General features: G+C 37.0%; 1 protein-coding gene across 1 annotated transcript in view; it reads left to right on the top strand.

Annotated features, from left to right (window-relative positions):
* The window catches only part of znf536 (zinc finger protein 536), a 281,007-nt gene that overhangs the window by 101,027 nt on the left and 156,033 nt on the right, over positions 1–23,947 (top strand). The window contains exon 4 of the mRNA XM_028441311.1: positions 15,205–15,309. The gene's annotated coding sequence lies outside the window, so the exon portion shown is untranslated. The remainder of the gene's footprint in view (positions 1–15,204; positions 15,310–23,947) is intronic.

The raw sequence follows: 23,947 nt of genomic DNA, 5'->3' as shown, positions 1-23,947 counted from the left end.
TGTGTAAAGAAAGCTGCCAGTTTAGCATTCATTACTCACGTCATTGTGTGCACAACTGTACCAGGAAAGGCAGATGGTGGTGTTTGTGCACAGCAGCACTCACAGCTTTACTTCATCCACTCACTCTTCAAATCTCTTCTTTCACTTGTTTTTTTTTTTTTTTGCACCTAACCTTCCCTTTTAGTCTTTCTACTGTTTTATCTGTCAATCATTTCTGTGGAAACAGCAGCAAAAACTCCACTTAGTAAAAAAAAAAAAAAAAGGCACACTAGTCTACTCAACCGTCCCATGATGCATTGCGAGCGGAATGTAAATGGTCCCGGGAACAGCTTCAAGCTAAAAATCAAACATCCACTTTTCAAAAATAAAAGCATCTCCTCTTGTCTTCTGTTTGTTTTGTTTTTTTACTCTTTTGTAAAATATACGGCTCTTAATTTTGAAGTTAACAGGAAGTTTAGTCAGTAACACAATGGAGGGTCTCAAAAATGTGTGAATGAAATGTGTCTACGAGAGTTTTATGGATGAAATGAGCACATGTTGATATTTCTACTTGGTCATTTTCTCACTTCAAAATGTTTTCAGAACTTTCAAAGTAAAAGTGGGAGAATCAACAGAGATATTTAGCCTCAGTGTGAACAAGGTTTTTAACGTTGTAGGTTCCAAATGCATCTTGGGAAACTAGGAAGTATACTTCACCATCCTAATCATACTTATAGTATATAGTAGAATCATCAAGTTTCTATTCTAGATCAGAGTTTTTTTTTTTGTTTTTTTTATCATAAATCCATTTATTTTTCTGTGCAACGTGCATTTCACAACATGCCTGTCAAAATAAGGTTTCTTTCAAAATAAGAGACAAGTGCAACATGAGACATTAAGTATTTATGTATTTTTGACCAGCTGTACTGTCCCTGCACGGGTCCGCAACCCTCCTTTGGCACCAAAATCTCTGTTCTCCAATACATCAGGCTCTCTCAGGGCCTTCTAAGCCCAAGTATGCATCCTATAATGTGGACTGAGCACCAATAATTTAAGCACTCAATCTCTACATCAAATTCAATGAAGTCACAACAGTGTTGTGGAGCAAAAGCACCTATTTAGACATAAGTAGTGCAATCTTATTCTCATAAATCATGCTGAGTTTGTACATTTGACCCAAGCAAAGGCTGCAGGTTCACACACCGTTCTGTAAACAGCCATCAGTGTGTAATATACAGTATATATGTGTGTGTGGTGTGGTGTGTGTGTAATAAAGTTATTGGGCTCGATCCATTTGGGAGAGAAATCTTTTTGTAATCAAAAACAATAACTGCTCAAAGCATAAACTAACATCCTTTCCTTGAAGTATGAAATAATATTATGTGTGTGGGCCGAGGCCAAACGCTGAGAACGCAAACATTTCACAATAAAGTTGTTTAAATAAAGGCCTTGGCATGAGATGGCCGGAGATAGAAGACATGCTGCGTTAATTACAAGCCCTCCGTTAAAATAAACCTATGGTTTAAATAATGACTTCCCTCTGGCTTTTCCCCATTCAGGGGGATTTGAACCTATAAAATATCACAGAGGTGAGCGGTTCAGATGCTGTTTGGAGAGCAACACAAACACACAGCAGCTTGTGTGGTTAAAGAACAGAGACGTGAGTAACACGGACAAAGAACCAAAGGAAGGCGAGAGCGAGAGGGGCACGATCCCTGAAAAACACGACATGGCTCGACCATCAACAGCACGTTGTTTGTTCTGCTTTTACACATGTAGGAATTCATCTTCTCGCCCCCGACTTGGTATTAATCCAAAGAAAAAAACAGCCCAGTTAAGCACCACGTTTATTATCCTTCAAACATCATGTTTTAAAGCAGGGGTGAGAATATTTCAGCCCGTTTTTGCTTATTTTTACCCTTTTTATGCAACTACACCAAACATATTTAAACCCTTTTAATCACTTTTTTTTGCCTATTTTTGCTTGTTTTAATACATTTTTGCTACAATACTCCCATTTCTGACACTTCTCCATCAATTTTCAATGACTTTTTCTGCACATTTTTTCCACTTTCACCATTTTTCCACCTCATGTCACATATGATGACCCGTTATTGTCACTTTTCACCATATTTCATGCTTATTTTTGCCAGTTTAACCACATTCATTTGCCATGCCCATTATTTGCCAGTTCAAACAAATTATTCCTACTTTTTTCAGCCACTTTTAAGCCATTATTGATACTTTTTCTGTTTGTTTCTGTCCACTCTAATTCACACATTTAATCAATTTGTGTTTTTTTTTAAATCCCATTTCACCACCTTTTCCACCATTTTTGTCACTTTTAACTCATTTTATTTAATGAAACTAAGATTAGTTTTTGAACAATTTGAGCCCATTTTTTCATCACTTTCTCTTGACATATTTTTGCTCCTTTTAATGTATTTTTTGCTACATTGATCCTATTTTTGACACTTCAATCAAATTCCACTACCTTTTCTGCAAATTATCTTTTTATTATATTCATGCTTTTTTTAATTATATTTTCATGCTTATTTTTTTGCCAATTTAACCACATTCAGGATTTGTCATGTCCATTATTTGCCAGTTTAAACTAATTGTTCCAATTACTGACACTTTGAATAAGTTTTACCACTTTTTCTCTCCGTTTTTGGCCACATTGCAACTTTTAACCAATTTTCTGTGTTTTAAAAGAATCCCATTTCACACTATTTTCAACATTTTTATCACTTTTAACCCATTTTGTTTCTTTTTAATGCATTTTTGCTACATTACTCCCATTTCTGACATTTTTCTATCAAATTTCAATGTGTTTTCAGCACATTTTCAGAAACTTATAAACCCTTACCCAAACCCTTTCCACCACTTTTCCAACCTATTATTTTTGTCACTGTTAACCTCTTTTCACCATATTTTAATGCCTATTTTTGCCCAATAATTGACACTTTGAACCTTTTTTACCACTTTTTTTGTCCATTTTGACCACTCTAATTTGCAACTTTTAACCAATTTCTGTGGTTTTTCCACAATTTTTGGTCACTTTTAACCCATTTTATTTCTGATTAAAACAAGGATTTACATTTTTAAGATGACAATATACTATAGTGCAAATAATAGTAAACTTCCTGGGTAACAGTGGATGTTATTCAGTTACAGTGGGGTCCCCGCTCTCTGGAAGCTTTATTTTGGAGGGTCAATGGTTGAAAAGGTTGAGAACCACTGCTTTAGAGTGAATGCTCTGTATCTTTGTGTGTGTGTGTGTGCGTGTGCGTGGAGGTGAGGTGAGTTACGTTGCAAAGCGAGCAGCAGGAGGATGGATTATTTTCCTCAAGTGTGGACTTAAGTTGTGCGCTCGGTGCTGCTGGGTGGCCCTCGCTGCTTCAGCCGTGTTAACATAAGAATGGCGTAGTGGCCGGGGGGGGACGAGGGAGGGGCTGGGTATAGCTGGGTATCTGGTTTGAATTATTCTGCTCCTCCGCCGCTGCTGCATAGCAGGAGCTGTTGTTATCCACTTAGAACATCAGACGATTTGTCCCCTTCTCTCCTCCTCTCCACCCTGTGGGCGTCTTTATCCACCACTCTTTGTACCACTGTTGCTGTTGGAGCTGCGTCTACTACTTCAGGAGTTCTCAACCTTGGGTTGAGGACCCCATTTAGGTTCGAGAGATACTGGGAGGGGGTCGCCAGATGCCTTCAAGAAATGTTGAAACCATTTTTGCCAATGTTTTTTACCCTTTTTTGCAACTACATGAAATGTGCCATTTATTAACCCATTTTTCTCACTTTCAAGACTTTTTCAGCACTTATAAACTATTTCCACCTAATGTCACATATGTTGACTAAGTATTTTCACTTTTAACCTCTTGTCACTATATTTCATGCTTATTTTGCCAATTTAACCACATTCACAATTTGTCACGCCCTTTATTTGGGCATTTGTTTAAACTAATTGTTCATATATTTTTCAAATTACTGCCATTTCTGCCACTTTTAAGCCAATATTGACACTTTCGACCCTTTTTTTTGGTCACTATTTTGCAACTTTCAACCTATTTCTGTAGTTTTTAAAATCCCATTTCACCACCTTTTCCTCCAGTTTTGGTCACTTTTAACACATTTTATTTCGGATTAAAACAATGATTTACATCTTTATAATGACTAAATAAGATGATAAGATACTATGGAGTAAATAATACTAAACTTTCTGGATAACAGTGGATGAATAAATATCACAGCCCTGTCTCCACATGACTGTTCCTCAATGTTCTCTGGCACCTTTTATTTTGGCGGTCACGGGCTGAAAAGGTTGAGAAACATTGGGACTTACTCCATCCACACCACTTGTGTGATTTCCAGGATTGTTTCTATGTTTTTTTTTATCCTTTGAGAGGCGGTAAAAGTTCTAACTGAATCTAACCCTCTGAAAAAAAAACATCCTAAAGCCTTTAAGCTCTTTCTTTTTTATTCATCTCTCGTGTCATAATTCTCAAAGAAAACCTGAACTAATGAAGCTCTGATACTTGTAAGGAATCCAACTTCCACCATATCAAACGGGACCGTCCTGGCGGCGCTCCAAGCTGGGCGACGCGGCCGGTGACGCTCACACGGGCCCAGATGAGGAATGCGGTTACGAGGGGATTGTTTGTATACATCCAGCCTGTGCCTTTTGGAAGGAGATGACGGTGGCTGAGTGCGGCTTAAAGACATCTGGATGCGATGAAATGCCATTTGTCTAAACAATCACCATCTCACCAAAGCCACCCAACGTGCGCTCGTGCTTTTAGTACATACTTGCGATGCAGTGTGCTTCGTCAGACGGGGGAGATATTGACAAATACTTCATCGTGACGGCCCTCGTGAGGTTGAGAAGAAAATATTTTTTGAATTACTCCAGCTGTAAACATGAGAAATGTGATGGTGGTGGTTCATCTATAACGGCTGTGAAACTCCTCAAATCATACATTTTTACCAATTAACCCCCCAAATTATGGCCTTTTTCAATATTTGTCGTTCAAAAAATTGTAGTTTCCCACCTGATGTCGCCATGTTGACCCATTATTGTCACTTTTAACTTCTTTTCACCATATTTGATGCTTATTTTTTTTCCAATTCCTACATTTCTGCACTTTTGGCCAATATTGACAACTTTTAACCCCTTTTTTCCACTAATTCTGTCTGTTTTTGTCCACTCTAATTTGCAACTTTTAAAGAAAAATGCCATTTCACCCAACGTTTCCGCCATTTTTAGTCCCTTCTGGAACAGCTGTAGCATGAAATCAAATCATACATTTAAGCCTCATTTTTCCCCTACTTAACCCTCCTATTATCTTTGAGGTCAATTTGACCCCAATCAATGTTTATTATTAAAAAAACAACAGTTGACTTTTTTTTTACGACATTTCTAGTTTGATGGGTAGAATTAATTAAACATTGGATTATCATGATGATATTTTTTTCAATGTGCTGAACACATATTGCAGGCAGTGGTGTTCCTCTGGGGGTCAATATGACCCCAAGCTGTTTTAGCTGTGTAAGCAGGTGCAGAGTTGATACATGACAATGGGTGTGTGTGTGTGTGTGGTGTGGTGGATGACAGTATTCTAGAAACACATACATAATAACTCTTTAATTCTGCCACTGCTGGTCCCGAGCCCGAATAAATAAAGAGGAGGAATTAATGAAACTCTACAGTAAATAACCCAAAATATATGATAAAAATAAGTAAATACATATGTTTACGAGAGGACGGGGGGGGGGGGGGGATTTTTAACATCCACAAACTTTAAAACTAGAAGGGTGACATGATGGTGGCGCTGCAGGAAAGGTCAAAGGTCATATCACCATCACAACCATTAGGGTTCATACTCTGGTGGTCATTAATGTTGTCAGTGAATTTGAGAAGATTTGGATGAAAACTTTTCAAGATAAATTAATTCTAATGTAAAATTAGAATTAATTTTACACTCGAGAACAGGTCAAGGTTTCATTATCAAGGGATTTTTTATGGATTTAACAAATAAATAAAGTGTTTGACACAAAAACTTGATCAACAATTTCATTTTCTGGAGGTAAATAAAATGTGTTGGTGATATTTGAGGATAAATGAGGATTAAATTATTACAAGTTAGATTAAGGTTAAATTAGGAGTGTCAAACTAATTTTGGCTCAAGGGCCAAATATGGACCAGTTTTATTTCCAGTGGGCCACAGATTTTAGGCTAGTGGAAAAAAAGAACAACTTTAACAATATTGCACCCTTGATTCAATATCAGTTCAATTCACTTCAAAAATATAGATTTTTGTGAATTTTCTGCAATTGTTTGTGAGAAATTGCAAGATTTAAGGAAGATTTAGTTATTTCGACAATTTGAATTTAAAGATGACTGCATTCATGTAATTTAACCAAGGACACAAACATTTGGTCAATAATTTCATGAAAATCTGTTCTGGAGGCAAATAACGCTGGGGTCAGATTAACCCCATGGGTAAAATATGTAAATATTTGATGATTAAAGGAGGGTTAAAGTCCAAATACAGGAATGAGGAAAAAAACTCACATTTACATGAACTTGACCAGGAAAAAGCTACAACATCAACTCCTCTGAGCTCCAACTGAACAATCAGACACAGAGTGAAGTATTATCTGTCAGAAAGAAATGCCACACCTTGAGATTTATGTTCTAATTAATTCCCTTTTCCAGCGACGGTCCGCGCTGTCATGGCAGCTGGTGCTTGAACTACGGCGCTGGTGTGTGAAGACATGACTGGGATAATAGACGCCATGGAATCTAATCAGATTTCTAAGAGGAATTGATTGTTGTGAGGCAGGAGCCGCAGCTTTTTATGCAATAAAGCTGAAATTTAAAGTGTTAATTTTTATGCTAATCCACTGGCATCTCCGTGTGATGCAATTTGGTCCAGCAAAAGCCACTCACTATTTTTTTTTTCTCCTGTGTCGGTGTGGATATGAAATTGTCCCGCGCACAGAGAAAATGTCAGCTTGCCAGACCCTGAAAGCTTGTAATTTATTAGGTATGTTTCTATTAGTATGTGTCACAGTTGTTAGAGCCACGTGCACAGGCAGGCTGCCACGCTCTTCCTCTTCCTCTTCCTCTTCCTCTTCCTCTACAACTTCCTTCATCCACCTTTTCCTACATGCTTTTTTTTATCCTCTCTCTCTACACAATCAGCATCTGTTTCCTCTGCTTGTCATGTGCACACACACTCATCATGCACTAATGCTACACACACACACACACTCATGCACTCATGCACTAATGCTACACACACACACACACACACACACACACACACACACACACACACACACACACATGCACTAATGCTACACACACACACACTCATGCACTAATGTTACACACACACACACTCATGCACTAATGCTACACACACACACACACACACACACACACGTTGGTGAGCTCTGCTACACTGAGGCCTTAATGTATTATCATATATGGGGGTGGTCCTCGCCCCCTGGACAAAGGCTATTTAATACAATTTAATGACATTCCCGAGAATGTGTGTGTGTGTGTGTGTGTGTGTGTGTTGTGTGGTGTGTGTGTGTGTGTGTGTGTGTGTGTGTGTGTGTGTGTGTGTGTGTGTGTGTGTGTGTGTGTGTGTGTGTGGAAAGAGAGAGAATGTACGAGAATGAATGCAAGAGAGACGAATCAGAAGAGGGAAAAATAAAAAGCATAGATGGAAAAACATCTGAGCAGCTTATTTTTTATCATTTCTGTTTATTTTGATCAGGGGTGTCCCACTTATTTTAGTTACGGGGGCCAAACACGGACACGTTTTAGTGTTAAATGGGCCCCAGGGGTTGGGAATTGAACATTTAATGCTATTTGTAGGACTGGGCAATTTATTGATGTTCAAGATATATCGAATATTCTATGTTAGCGATATAGAAAATGACAATATCAAAATATATCTTAACTTTTATATATCTATACAATCACACAGTACAAATAACATCACACAAGTATTAAATATTATTCTTACAGTACAGTCAAACATGTTCTTCTTACAGTGATTCCATATTTCTGAGATAAATATTTTATAGCTTGTTTTGTAGTTGATGCTTTTGTTACTTCAATGTAAAGTTCAGTTAGATGTATTACTGAGTGCATTCTAACCCAGATGTTCCCTATAACACGCCACACTACAGAACTCACTCACACGTGCTGTCCCTTACAGGTGAAAAAGCCTGAAGTAGCGCATACAGTATGGTGCAGCTGTTTGTTAATAAATGAGTATCAGTAAATCAGTAAATGTCGTCCTGTTCAGACTTTATTGAGTTAAAACATTGAGATGATATTATATATGCTTAGAATAGATAGACTTTATTGTCTGTCACTGCATATCGCCCAGCCCTACTACTTTGCCATTTCCATGTATAAATAAATATATGTATGTAGAGTATATAAGGCACCGACAATATCCAAGTAGTAGGGTGATGACAGGTAGCCAACAATATTTATTTAATTTGGTGGAAATATTGTCAAATAATTTGAGGATTGAGCAGGATTTTTTTAAACAAAACATGTTTCTTTTGACAATTGAAGAGTAAAAATAGAGTTCCATCATCTTCTACAAAGCATGAGAAAACTGTAAACTCCTTCAATATTGTAGAGTTTCATTAATTTTGTGACAAATTCAATGAAACTCCCACTTGAATAAGTGTAAAGTTCTACTTCAAAAATAAATCTTGTGGAAAGTCAACACGTTTATTTTGCATTGATGGAATATTTAAGTTTGGATATGATACAGTGTTTTAAAATTTCCTCCCAGCATTCTTGATTAATTTCAATAAATAATTCTTATGAAAAGTTTCTATTTTTTTGCCAAAATTTATTGCCAAAATTCCAGAGCTTAAGTTCCAGTGTAAATTTGCAGATGTTTTAACACTTTTTTGCACCCTACGGAGATAAACACACGACATATTTGGTCATTTACACAGTGATTCATGGTTTCTCAGTCATTGTTACTTTCCTCTGCTTGTGGGGCCGATTTGGATGTTTTAACGGGCCATATTTGGACCCCGGGCCATGAGTTTGAGACATACCTACTGTAATCCTAAATGTATTTTTGGAAAATGTTAAAACATTTTTCTTCTATAATGTAAACTTGTAATTTGCACCATTTTTAAAAAGCAAAAGCAGCATCGATGTTAAAAAGGAGAGTTTCAGTAAACGTGCATCAGCTGAGTTAAAGAAAGCCGTCTACAAGGCTGCTAGTGGGAAAATATGATTTACAATTACCATGGGTCTGAGTAGCAGAGAGTGATCAATAGAAGGCGTGCGTACAGATTCCCATCATCCATAAAGCCTCACGTTTTCTCCACTTCACTTATTCTACCTCAAACTGTATTATTTCCACTCTACTTGTAAACGGCCTAAACACGACAAAGTGATCACGTGACGTCTAAATGTTCCAATGGAATGTGTGTGCTTGATACTATTAGAATAAAGTGAAGTTACCCTAGACCACATGTGGCCCCTGGGCCGCCAGTTGCCTTTGGTCTAATGTAGCCCCCAAAGTAAATGTGCAAAATCAGAGAAAAAATACACAAGAAAACGCAAGAACACATAAAAAATGCAACAAATGACAACATTGCAGGAAGATACAATAAAAGAAAAAAAAAAAAAAAAAACACAGAAAATAGTCCAAAAATACAAAAGTGCTACAAAACAACATTAATAGACAAAAAGACTTCAAATAACAGAAAACCATAACAATAATACATGGAATGACTTAAAAAAAAACACACAAAACTCAACAAAAGTACACAAAAAGAAAAGAACAACACAAAAAATGACCACAGAAATAAACAAAAATTACTCCAAGAAAAATGCAAAATGACAACACAAATACACGACGACTCAAAAAAACAAACATTTTACAGGAAAAACACACAAAAGTACTACAAAATTCACCACACAACAACTCCAGTACATACAATGACTTCAAATAACACAAAACGACAACAAAAATAAACAAAACGATTACAGGAAATGACGACAAAATTACAGAAAATGATAAAAATAAAAACACAAATAAATGACTCTGCAAACCCACAGTACAAACAAACAAGGAAAACAACATCAGAAATACACACAAATTACTCTAAAAAATGCAAAATGATGAGACAATTACAAAAAACATACATTTTTACAGGAAAAATACACAAAAGGACAGAAATGCACAGACAACACCTCATAACAAGCAAAACAACAACAAACAATACACAGTTAAATATAACATTTACTACCTACAAGATTATTGATTGATCAGTTATTATTTATCATTGAGTAGTCTAATGTGTCTGTTATGAGTTGTTTAATGTGTATTTACTTAGTCTCGAACTTGTTTTTAGTGATAATCTGACACTTCTGAAAGTTGTTTGTTAGTCTGTCCAATGTCTGTTTCTCTACTGAACAAGTAACGAGACCCAAAAATATCAAAAACATATTAAGAAAAAACCCAAAAAAAACAAAAACACACCAAAAAATATATATATAAAAACCACAAGTAGTCAAAAAAGACAAAAAAAAAAAAATATTGAAAAAGCAAATAAAATGAGTAGAAACAGATTAAAAGTAGTTAAAAACAGACCAATAGACAAAAAAAAACAACACGAGGAATGGATTTAAAGACTTTAAAAAACAGACTTTAGTTGAAATTAGATGTTTTGACCTGACTGATGATATATTTTATTAAAATGATCATTTATATGCTGTGTATATATTTAGGATAATGATAGTATGTCTAATAGAAACCAATAATAATAAATAATAAGTTTGGGGTAAAAACATTGAGTTTTCACAGTTTCTTGGGGCAGATTTTGGTTTTCTCTCTTTTTTTTCTTTCACTTTCTCTTTCTGTTTAAACACTGATGATAAAAACGAGTTCTCTAAATGAGCGACGCCAGCACACACACACACACACACACACACACACACACACACACACACACACACACCACTGAAAGGTTTGGATGCAATTCACATATGGTCAATTAAATGCAACAACATCTGCTCTCCTTCCATAATTTGCATATAGCATTCATATGTTAATCATGTCCCTTGTTTTTTTTTTTTTTTTTGGGTGTGTGTGTGTGTGTGTTTTCTTCGTGTGTGTGTGTGTGAGTTTGTTTCCCTCTCTCTTTTCCTGTACTTCCTTCCCTCCTCCCTGTTTCTTTCTATCACCAAACAAAAAGAGATGCAGAAAATTTGGATTCATACCCCCCACCCCCCCCTCCTTTATTTCCAAAAAAAAAAAAGGAGGAAAAAAAAAAAAAACACGCATACGTCCGTCCTATTTTCACTTCCTCTTGCCAAACAATTAAAGGGGAGGTTAGAGCAGCTCTGTATCCGTGGCCCTGGTTCCAACGCGGAGCCCCTTTAACAGCAGAGAAAGGCGAGGCCCCCCCATCCCGTCCCCTCCCCGAGCAGCTTAATGCCTTATAAATCAATGATGACACAGATGGACTAGCGATAATCTATTTAGAATGCCTCACAGCAAATATTGTTGTGCAGATGATTAGACAGCCAGTTATTTTAACTCAGACCCCTTTAAACCCCAACGTTTTCGCTCCCCATAAGAATAATGGCCTCGGATTTATGGGCTTCATTTAGGATTCGACATTTTTTCTCGTTTGCGATGATTTGGAAAATAAATTAAAAAAAAAAAATAGATGTAGAAAATGTCTGAAAATTAAAAGATTAAATCAAATGTGTGAGTGCGTGTTTGTTTGTGTGTTTTAGACTTTTCTGGTGCTTTTAGTCTTTTTTAGTCTTTTTTTAGTCTGTTTTGGTCCCTATGGTGTGTTATTGTAAGTTTATTGTTTGGGTTTGTTTGTGGTTTTGTTTTTAGAATATCAGTTTGTTTTTAGCTGCTTTAAAAGCTTTTTCTACTAGTTTTATTTGTTTGTTTTGAGTCTTTTTGTCTGATTGTAGTTTTTGGTGCAGGTTTTTAGTCTGTTTTGGTTTCTTATGGTCTGTTTATTAATCAGATGTTGCTTTTCTTTGACTGTATTTGGACGTTTTTGGTCAGTTTGTTACTTTTAATCTTTTTCTCGTCCTTTGCACATATTTTGGTTGTTTTAGTCTTTTTTTATATGTTTTTGGGTACTTTTTACTTGTATGTTCGTCTGTAAAGTCTTTTACTCTTAACTTTTAATTCACTTTTAATTCATTCCTAGCGTTTTTGTTTATTTGTCGTTTATCGCTTTTAGTTTTATTTAGTCCTTCTTTAGTCATTTTTTGTTCCTTTTAAACTGTTTATTAGTCAGATTTTATGTTAATTTGTGTTTGTTTGTTCTTAGAATATTGGTTTGTTTTTAGCTACTTTTAATCTGTTTTTACTAGTTTTATTTGCTTGTTTTGGTCTTTTTTGTCTGATTGTGGTTTTTATAAAACCATTTTGGTGTGTTTTTAGTTTGTTTTGCTTCCTTATGGTCTGTTTATTAATCAGATGTTGCTTTTCTTTGTCTATATTTAGTTGTTTTGCTCAGTTTGTTACTTTTAAAAAACTTTTTTTGTCCTTTTGCACATATTTTGGTTCTTTTAGTCTTTTCTTCGTATGTTTTTGGTATTTTGGGGGTCTTGTTACTTGTATGTTAGTCTGTTCATGTCTGTTTAGTCTTTAGTAATCTGTTTCTACTAGTTTATTTGCTTGTTTTCAGTCTGTTTTTGCTCCTTTTGACTGTGATTTTTTTTTTTTTTTTTTTTTTTTTAGTTTGTTTTGGCTCCTTATGGTTTGTTTATTAATCAGTTTTAGTCATTTTTGGTCAAATTGTTTTTAGTATGTTTTTGATATTTTTGGGATATTTTTTGTCTTTTTTTGTTTGTTTTTCTGCTGTATTTACTCCATTCCTTGTGTTTTTGGTCCTTTTTTACATTTGTATTGTATTTTTTGACAATTTCGTCTGTTTTTAGTTTCATTTAGTCCTTTAGTCATTGTTTGTTCTTTATAGTCTGTTTATCTGTGTGTGTGTGTGTGTGTGTGTGTGTGTGTCGTGTGGTGTGTGTGTGTGCGTGTGTGTGTGTGTGCGTGTTGTGCGCGTGTGGCATGGGCAGCTTGCTGAACAAAAGCCACTGGTGCTGGTGTCTGTGCCAAGGCCGTAATGATAAGGCATGTTCCTTCAGAGGTGGTGGGGGGGCTGAGGGTTGGGGGGTGGGGGGCATGCAGACCTTTAGCTGAATTCTATCTCCAGGGCATTGGAGTGCGTGTTTCTTTCTCACCCTCTTGCTCTCGTTGGCCGTGTGGTTAGACAGTAAGGAGTGACACGAGGGGGGTTAATGGCAATCCAAGGTCTCGGCCCCTTTTCATGGTCGATGGGTCTCAATTTAGCGTGTGAGGCTGAGGAGGAGGAGGAGGAAGAAAGGGTGAGGTATAAGGAGAACAGAGGGGAGTGCAAAGAAAAATAAAAATGAAGTGGAGGTTGTCAGACGTGGCAGCTGCTCGGAGGCCCTGATAAATATAAGCCCTTATTGATCGGCTGAAAATGAAAGATTCCCGAGTGGCGTGCAGTATTTAGCTTCATGTCTGCCTCGCGTCAGCCGTGGCCTTGCCTTGGAGGGATAGATTTTCAGCCCTCAGCGCCCCGGTTTTTGATTTCATCTTTAACCTTTTCAGCCGCGTTTCCCTCGACCTCTGAATCAATGATACACTGAATTTGTTGGATTTCCATCCAAAGCATTCCTTTCCACTTAACACTAAAACTAGGGGTGGCCGATCACCGATCTTTAAAAAAACTTGACCTGCCGATTCCGATTATGGCCGTCCCGATATTTTTTTTTCCTGACATTTAACACCTATACATATCTTATTTTATTGTAAAACATTGAATAATACCCAAGTGAAACAATAGAAAGTTGTTGTTTTAACCGCACATGAGGTAGTTATTGCAAATAAATGAAAAGTTTAGAACAAGGGTGTAAAACTCGTTTTAGTTCAGGGACCAAATAGTTTGATTTCAAGTGGGCCACAGATTTATGCAAGAAAACAAGTAATTTCAACATTATTGTGCCCTCGTTTGTACTTCTACGTATATACTGTATATAATATTAAATATGTAAGAAACCAACCATATGGCAACGAGTTCACACTGCAGACCTGTTTGGAGCTTTTTGCAAAAAAAAAAATAGAAGTGATAAAATAATTATCTACACACCTTGTAGTGCAAAGGTGAACAATTGTCCAAATGCAGCAGCTTTGTGGATATTTAAATGTTAAAAAAATAAATAAATCTAAAAAAAAGTCATAACAGTTTACAGGATAAAAGCTCCTAAAAATAAATAATAAAGTGGAGCATGTGTAACATTTTCAAAAGTCAGTGTGTAATGATTAAAATGAACATGGTAACACAGTAAAGGCAGACACACACTGTGGGATTTTTGACTCGTTTGTCTTTTTGTGGGATCAGCTAAATCGTGCGTAGTGCATCATGTAGTATACTAAAAAAAGAAACACCATACATATGTTTAAAACTACAAATGAACTTTCTTCTGTTGATTCTTATTTTGTATTTTGCCATTAAAAGAGGCCTTTACGTCTCAAAATAACATCACTAATCAATTGATCTTTATTTGTATAGCACCAATTCATTACACGACACAGAAAGCAGGTAAAAGACCTTACTGTTTATCTAATTACTTTATGACTTTGACGTTTGAGACCCACATTACATGAATCAATTTTGTCCTGTGTTGTTAAGTGTTAGAATGTATATATATATTCAAATAAAAGACTGTTACATGAGGTGGAATTGCTAGCTAAAACATCCGACCTTCCACACGCGGAGTGGTTCGTGTGATAAGTGCTTTTACGTCACGTCAGAGTCTCAAAAACATCAGAAAAGTCTCAAATGACACCAGGAAAAGTAGTTACATTTGTAGTTAGTAGCTTTTGACAAAAACAGTCGCTAAGAAGATCTGAAAAGTCGCCAGATTTAACGAGAAAGTCGCCAAGTTGGCAACGCTGGCTCTTTGCTTCTGCTAGCTTTAGCTTAAGCTGTAGCATTATCGCTAGCATTTCAGCCACGATTCCCTCGACCTCTGAAAGAGCGATACGCTAAGTTTAGTGGAATTCCATCCAAACGTCTGAGTATTCCTTTCCATTTAACACTAAAACCACTGTACGTCGTCACTAATCTCTCTCCTGCTCCTCCCTCTTCTAGGTGCTCATTGCCACGTGCACTAAGTTGGTGAACGTGAACTTTCACTGAGTGGCCTTTCCATCCTCACAGACCAGTTGAACATCAGTATGCAGTTGGTGTGTTAAGGTGAGTTCACACTGTGTTAAACAACTTCAAAATATTTTCACTTTCATTGAAAGTCTCTGAACACTGTACGGGAGTTATTGGCAACTGGTGGCCCGGGGGCCACATGTGGCCCTCAGAGCAAATCCCCCCAAAAATATAATAAAAAAAAGTTGGAAGGAATATGAAGCCCAACATAATACACAAAGTACACAAAGTACACAAAAACACACAATAAATTCCAAAAATACACAAAATGAATCATAAAACATAAAGTGACAATAAAGACAAACACTTAACCACTTAAACAAACAAAATGTCTCCAAAAACACACAAAACAACAACACATTACAGAATAGCTCCAAAAACACACAAACTTGTAACAAAATTACATAATAATGAGAAATTAACAACAAAAAGAACAGAAAGTGACTTCAAAATGCACAAATCAACATAAAAAATGCAGAAAATGTCAGAAAAATACACAAAATTACACGAACACATAATGACTCCAAAAACACAAAACAACAGCACATCACAGAATAGCTCCAAAGACACACAAATGTTAACAAAACTACACTAAAATGACAGTAAATCACAGAAAGTGACTCAAAAAATGCACAAAATCAACAACAAAAATGCAGAAAATGACAAAAGAAATACACAAAATGACTAAAAACTAACCAACCAAAACCAGAAAAAAAAAGACAAAACCCTTTTTGCCCCTGTGTTAATGCTTTATTTATGATTTATTCTAATGCTAACATGAATATTGATCATGTGACCCTCAGATCAGATACAATCACGTTTTTTTGTGGCCCCCACTGTGATAGAGTTGCCCATCCCTGCTGTACGGTTAACACACACACACAAATACACACACGCACACACACATTCCAACTGTTCGTCATTCACTCACCATTTAGTCTTATCCCCAAAGGCACTCAGTCTTAAACTAAAGCGCACACACACACACACACACACACACACACAGTCACACGGCTACAGTACACTGCTGCTATGTGCGCAGACAGAACTTGTAACAATCTGGATTGTGATAATCCATGATAATCATCCACCACATGCCACCTAAAAACGCACACGGGTGGCATTCAGCACCCACACTGGCACGATGGCGTCTCGTCTCCCTCTGCCGCGCTCCACAATGTCACTACCTCCGCCGTCAATGTCACCAGCCCTGCTCTTTATTTCTCTTTTATGTATGAGGAGGCTTACGCGCTGTAACACGCCGCGACAGGGAGGGGAAAAAGGAACAAATCTTCAACAATTTATGTTTGGCATTAGTGTAATTGAATTCCACTCGTATATCAAAGGAAGAAAGTTGCGAGGTGCGGGTGGTGATATAAATGCAAGGTAGGGGATCCATGAAAACACACGTCCGTCCCTCCCCTTTCCCTTGTCTCTCCAACATTGTCTCCCATCTTTTTTTTTAATTTTTTAATTCCCTGCTCTCTTTAGCTCGATGGATGATAAATTCCCAGCTACAGAGGCAGCAACAGCTGTTGGCAGACAGGCCTGATATGAGAATAGCAGCATAGGATGAGCAGACATTAAAAATTAATATGCTATTTAGCCTAGGTGTATTTTAGGTATTTGACATTTTCATGTCTGGGACAGACTGAATTTATTCATAACACAGGAAAAAAAAAAAAAGAATGGTTGTTGGTCGATGCGGGGACGCTAAGTGAAGGCCACTCTGGTTTTATTGTCACCTTGTTTCACTTTGATTTCCTTCATAGTCATCAGTGTGTGTGTGTGTGTGTGTGTGTGTGTGCGTGTGTGTATGTGTTGCACTTTAGGCACAATATTATTCCTTCCTACGACTTTGGTCAAACATTAGCCTACATTCGGCTAGGACAGGTGTTCTCAACCTCGGGGTCAGGACCCCATTTGTTGTCGCAAGACACTGGAAGGAGGTCGCCATATGCCTTCAAGAAACTAAAAAAAAATAAATATATATTTTAACAATTTTAACCCATTTTTGATTATTTTTACCCTTTTTCTGTAACTACACAAAACTTTCTATATTTTAACCTATTTTTATCACTTTTTCATGCCATATTTTTTGCTCATTTTAATGCATTTTTGCTACATTACTCCCATTTCTGCCACTTCTCCATCAATTTCAATGCCATTTCTGCACATTTTTCCATTTTCAAGACATTTTCACCACTTGTAAACGCATTCCATCACTTGTTCCACCTATTGGTGCATATGTTGACCCATTATTGTCACTTTTAACTTCTTTTCGCCATATTTCATGCTTAATTTTTTTGCCAATTTAAACACAATAACAATGTCATCCCCATTTTTAGCCAGTTTAAACTAAATGTTCCAATATTGACATTTTGAAACCCTTTTACCAACTTTTTCTGTCCATTTTGTGTCCACTCTAATTTGCAACTTTTAACCAATTTCTGTGATTTTTTTAAATCCCATTTCACCACCTTTTCCACCATTTTTGGTCACATTTAACCTATTTTATTTGTGATTAAAACCAGGATTTCCATCTCTAAGATGACAATAATAATAATAAACTTCCTGGATAACGGTGGATATTATTCAGATGAATAAATAAATGTTCATGTCTGTGTTCAACCACGTTCAGCTACAGTGGGGAACTTCTTTATTTTGGGGGTCGTGAGCTGAAAAGGGTGACAACCACTGGACTAGGCTAACACTGAGTGTTGGATGCCCCATGATGATGGTAAATTTCAGTCATGGTGAGAACATTTTAAGATAAAAAAAAACCACAAGTCCTAAAATTGTGATACACGAAAACTTGACACACCTTGACATTAAACACGTAAAGTTTGTATTTAAGACAAACTGCAGCTTTTCTCTTTATTGAAATGATTAAAACCACATTTTAAAATCTAATAAGAAGCAGAACAAACCTGACCAGTTTGATTTACCGTGTGTTTCATTTCTTTAAAAAAAAGTGTAGAATAACTTCTCTCCCTTTGGTTTCCTATTGATGTTTTTGCTTGTTCTCCTGTTTCTCATTGGTTTTAGATCCATCTCAGATAAGGCTGGTAATTAGTTTGGTGGATGAACCTGATTGAAAGGAAACTCACTTTGTATCCCATTATTACTCTAGTCACACTACTCCTGCAATATGAGAAGGAAGAAAACGTTTTGTGAAGATGAAAAGTGTGGAACCATGCGATGTTGTGCCGTAGCATGAAAGCCTGTATTTAATAAAGAAAAACTAAAGAACCGTCACTGAATGGAGAAAAGATTTCAAAGTGATCACATTTAAAACTTCTTCAGGAAAGTTTCTTTTTGGAAACTTGGAAAGGACACAAAGACTTATGTGGCAGACATCCTCAGGTTCATATCAACTCAAATCTCAATATATACATATATAATTTGTTTTATTATCATTATTTCTTTCCTAATAAACACAAAGAAAGAAAGGTCTGTGAGGGACAAAATAATATCGGAACACATGATCAAGGAGAACATGCAAATAATGTTCGTTCATTCCGGATTTCAAGGAGATCCAATACTTAGTTTGGATTATTTTTATTCCTAAAAGGCATGCCATGTTTATAATATGTTTTCTTTAAATTATAATTGTCTACATGTAAGCATTATGTTTCAGTCGCGATAAAGAAAATAAATGGAATTATCTATGGTCACTACATCACACTACAGCTTAGATGTTGATGAGGGACCTCCACCAGGGTGTATTCTAGTAATCTACGTGATAAAACGCAATTGACTAGTTTTCTCGTCAATGGCACTGAGAGAATTAAAATACCAGACATATTGTGTCTGTCAGGTGGTGAAGACATCATCTGTGTTTCCATCACCCTAAAATCTAAACAATGCAATAAAATCCAGTAATGGAAACACCTGGATATCGAAACAACACTGAAATAAAAGTTTTTACGCTTACATGAGGAGGATTTTCCAGTGTTTTGATATTGACATGTATCGCAAAAGCTCAATGAAAACCCTTTTTCTGCAATTACTTTTAGGAATGCTTTCAAATATCTCTTTTATTTTAATGTCAATGCTTTGGTGTTCAATAAAGGCCTCGCTTTAAATCTGTGAAATGTTTGAAAAACATATAAAACTGTTTTCTAAAAATGTTTTTCTAACTTGCTGTTTTAAAACATGTATTACAATTCCACCAGACTTTACATTTAAAATATATTTTGCCAAATACATATAAAAAAAGCATTTATTCTAACACTACAGTTATTTATACTTAAACTGTAACAACCACTTTTTCTCTGCCTTATTTATTTAACTTTGCTGTCTGCTCGTTTTTCTATTTGCTCTACTTTCTCTCTCCTTTTCTCACCTTATTTTCTTCATTTACATCACCACGTCCCACACTTGGCAGTAACTTTCCCCCGTCGTTCTACACAGTACCGTATATAGGCTGACTGTTATTACCTTGGGGAACGTTTAGCAGCTTCATGTTTAACACCATAACCTCTGCTGCATCAGTAGTGGCAATGAAGTAGAAAAAAGCCGGAGGTAGAAACCAGAGACGGCTTGTGTAAGGCAGGCGTTCCACTGATCACCACAATAAAGACGACAGGAAAGAGGGGGTGGGGGTGGGGGGGCGCTGCTTTATTTCTACCTATTGGATGATCAGTGATCCTTAAGAGGAGCTAATTTCTTGCGATACCTCCCACTACAAAGTAAACACAAATCAAAGCCCCTTCACGTTCCCAGACAGACGCACCGTATGAAAGCAACTATCTTAACAACCTCCTTCATTTCGTCTCCTTTTTTCCCGTCTGTACTTCCTATTGATTTCACGTAACTAGTGTTAAGTGAAACTGTTTGAGACACAAAAGATCCACTTGACTTCCTGTCGAAGTGAGAGGATTTGTATTAGTTCCCTGGATGGCTTAAGAAAAACGCCTAGAACGATGTCTTATTTCATCCACACTGAAGATAAGAATGAAAAAAAAAAAAAAAACAACCTCTTAAATCACTTTGGGTTTCTGATTGTTTGTGTTTATATCAACGTATCACTGATAAATCACAAAATCCCAAAGCTTTAATACTAAAGAAGACACAAAGGGGTACATCATAAGGTTTTTATGAAACTGAAGATATGTTGCATGTGTTGCAGACTCACACATGGAAATAAAAAATCATACATAGAACAGTTTGGATCGTACACTCATTCAACCACTGCGTCACCAATCTTCCTCCAAGACAGAAATCTCACATGATCAAATTAGATTTAACAACGTGATCTAATGCTACGTTCCAAGTAACTCAGAACTCTGGATTTTACAATTTCCTACTTGAAAAAGTGACTTGGAACACCATCTGAAGTCGGAGCTCCTACTCGATAAAGTCAAGGGGGTGGGCGTGGGGGATTTCATATTATAGAAATACATCCCATGCTGCCGCCGTTCCACATAACAAAACGCGGGGTCATGAGCTCGAGACATTGGCTTTTCTCACACACACACGCACGCACGCACGCACGCACGCACACGCACGCACACACACACAAGGAGTTTTGGTCGTAAATATTGAACAACTTTGATATTTATTCGATTGTCGACCCTGACTTGTTTTAGAGCCGATTATTGGAAAAGAAAAGAGAAAAAAATGGGAGAAAAAGTAAAAAAAGCCAATTATCGGGAGAATTTCTCTCCTAAAGCCTGATTATCTTAATGTGGTCACCACGCTTAAACTTGGTTTTAATACAAGTTAAAACCGCTGCTGAACTCTGTGCTTCTTCCAATTGTGAGCAACATGTATATGTCTATATGCCTCACTAATGTAATGTAATTTAATGTATTTAATTTTTTTAACTATGCACTTTAGGTTGCCGTGTGGACTACAGCTGGAAATTAGCCGCAAAGGCTAAAGCTGCTCCTTTTATTGTAAAAGGTGATTGTCCACAAAATAATAAACTAAACTAAAATCATGAGTTCCACGTTGCCTTGAACACAGCGTAATGTGTTTCTCACTGTGTCAGCTCACTTCTTAATTGGCTACATTTGTTACACGTCACAAATCACCAGGTCAGAAGTCCAGAGTTCCTCACACACACGAGGAGTTTGATCATAAATATTGAAAATGTTTATTATTCATTCGATTGTCGATCCTGACTCGTTTCTCTCCTAAAGCCTGTTTATCTTAACGTGTGTACCCCAATTAAATAGCCGTTTTAAACTTCCGTTTAAAAGAAGATGGCAACTTGAAGGATCAATGAAGAGGTAAAGGAGTCGAATACATCCATCCTTGTGCTTGTAAACAGGAAGACTGTGAGAAGTCGTTGGTCACTTCCTTTATAAGACTGGGCTGTGTTGTAAATGTCCCACTAACGTACTATAGACTGCAACTCACTGAGTATATACTGTCTACTTTATACTATAATTATGGATAAGTAGGATAGTGAGCGTTCCCATTGAAGTACACTTCCAAGTTTCCCAAGATGCATTTGGAACCTGCAGCGTTCAAAAAACTGAAGCACATTGAGGCTAAATATCTCTGTTTATTCTCTACCTTTACTTTGAAAGTTCTGAAAACATTTGAAGTGAGAAAGTGACCAAGTAGAATATCAACATTTAATCCAAAAACTCAAGTAGACACATGTTATTCACACGTTCACACATTTGCAGAGAGTACGTTAGTGTGAGTAGTACGTTAGTGTGAGTAGTACGTTAGTGTGAGTAGTTTGTTAGTATGAGTAGTACGTTAGTATGAGTATTACGTTAGTGTGAGTAGTACGTTAGTGTGGGTAGTACATTAGTATGAGTATTACGTTAGTGTGAGTAGTACGTTAATATGAGTAGTACATTAGTATGAGTAGTACGTTAGTGTGAGTATTACGTTAGTGTGAGTAGTACGTTAGTGTGGGTAGTACATTAGTATGAGTATTACGTTAGTGTGAGTAGTACGTTAATATGAGTAGTACATTAGTATGAGTAGTACGTTAGTGTGAGTAGTACGTTAGTATGAGTAGTACATTAGTATGAGTATTACGTTAGTGTGAGTAGTACGTTAGTGTGAGTAGTACGTTAGTATGATTATTACATTAGTGTGAGTAGTTCGTTAGTGTGAGTAGTACGTTAGTGTGAGTAGTACGTTAGTATGAGTAGTACATTAGTATGAGTATTACGTTAGTGTGAGTAGTACGTTAGTGTGAGTAGTACATTAGTATGAGTATTACGTTAGTGTGAGTAGTACGTTAATATGAGTAGTACATTAGTATGAGTAGTACGTTAGTGTGAGTAGTACGTTAGTAGAGTAGTACATTAGTATGAGTATTACGTTAGTGTGAGTAGTACGTTAGTGTGAGTAGTACGTTAGTGTGAGTAGTACGTTAGTGTGAGTAGTACGTTAGTATGATTATTACATTAGTGTGAGTAGTTCGTTAGTGTGAGTAGTACGTTAGTGTGAGTAGTACGTTAGTATGAGTAGTACATTAGTATGAGTAGTACGTTAGTGTGGGTAGTACGTTAGTGTGAGTAGTTCGTTAGTGTGAGTAGTACGTTAGTGTGAGTAGTACGTTAGTGTGAGTAGTACGTTAGTGTGAGTAGTTCGTTAGTGTGAGTAGTAGTACGTAGTGTGAGTAGTACGTTAATATGAGTAGTACATTAGTATGAGTAGTACGTTAGTGTGAGTAGTACGTTAGTATAAGTAGTACGTTAGTGAGTAGTACGTTAGTGTGAGTAGTACGTTAGTGTGAGTAGTACGTTAGTATGAGTAGTACGTTAGTGAGTAGTTCGTTAGTGTGAGTAGTACGTTAGTATGAGTAGTACGTTAGTGAGTAGTACGTTAGTGTGAGTAGTATTAGTGTAGTGGAGTAGTACGTTAGGATGAGTAGTACGTTAGTGTGAGTAGTACGTTAGGATGAGTAGTTCGTTAGTGTGAGTAGTACGTTAGTATGAGTAGTACGTTAGTATGAGTAGTTCGTTAGTGTGAGTAGTACGTTAGTATGAGTAGTACGTTAGTGAGTAGTACGTTAGTGTGAGTAGTACGTTAGTATGAGTAGTACGTTAGTATGAGTAGTTCGTTAGTGTGAGTAGTACGTTAGTATGAGTAGTACGTTAGTATGAGTAGTTCGTTAGTGTGAGTAGTACGTTAGTATGAGTAGTACGTTAGTGAGTAGACGTTAGTGTGAGTAGTACGTAGTATGAGTAGTACGTTAGTGTGAGTAGTCGTTAGTGTGAGTAGTAACGTTAGTATGAGTAGTACGTTAGAGTAGGTACGTTAGTGTGAGTAGTACGTTAGTGTGAGTAGTACTTTAGTGTGAGTAGTTTATTTTAGTGTGTGAGTAGTACTTTGGGAGGGTCACGGTACGAGGTGTGTTTGTTTAAATTTCCTAGAAACCAGAATGTTTAGTCAAAGTAACTTTCTAGATTAGTTACCCCCACCCCCCCCCCCCCCCCCCCCCCCCCATATCCTCTGTCCTTCCTCCCAGATCCCACCACCGCCTCCCTCTCTTCCTTTGTGGCTTTGCTCGCTCGCCTCTGCGAGTTTCCTGAATTAAAGCGGCGGCTTCCTGTTCTTTTATATGCACGGCCACATCTGGGGAGCCCGCTCACAGGGCCCTGCCGCTTAATAAAATCACCTTCCCTTTCCGCGCGCCCTGATTGTTTCTAATTTACCCTGACAGATTGTAGCTGACAAGCCGTCCGCGCCTCCC

The sequence above is a fragment of the Gouania willdenowi genome, chromosome 3, assembly GCF_900634775.1.
Source record: "Gouania willdenowi chromosome 3, fGouWil2.1, whole genome shotgun sequence".
Classification (NCBI taxonomy): Eukaryota; Metazoa; Chordata; class Actinopteri; order Blenniiformes; family Gobiesocidae; genus Gouania; species Gouania willdenowi.
This window is presented reverse-complemented; position numbering and strand designations above follow the sequence as displayed.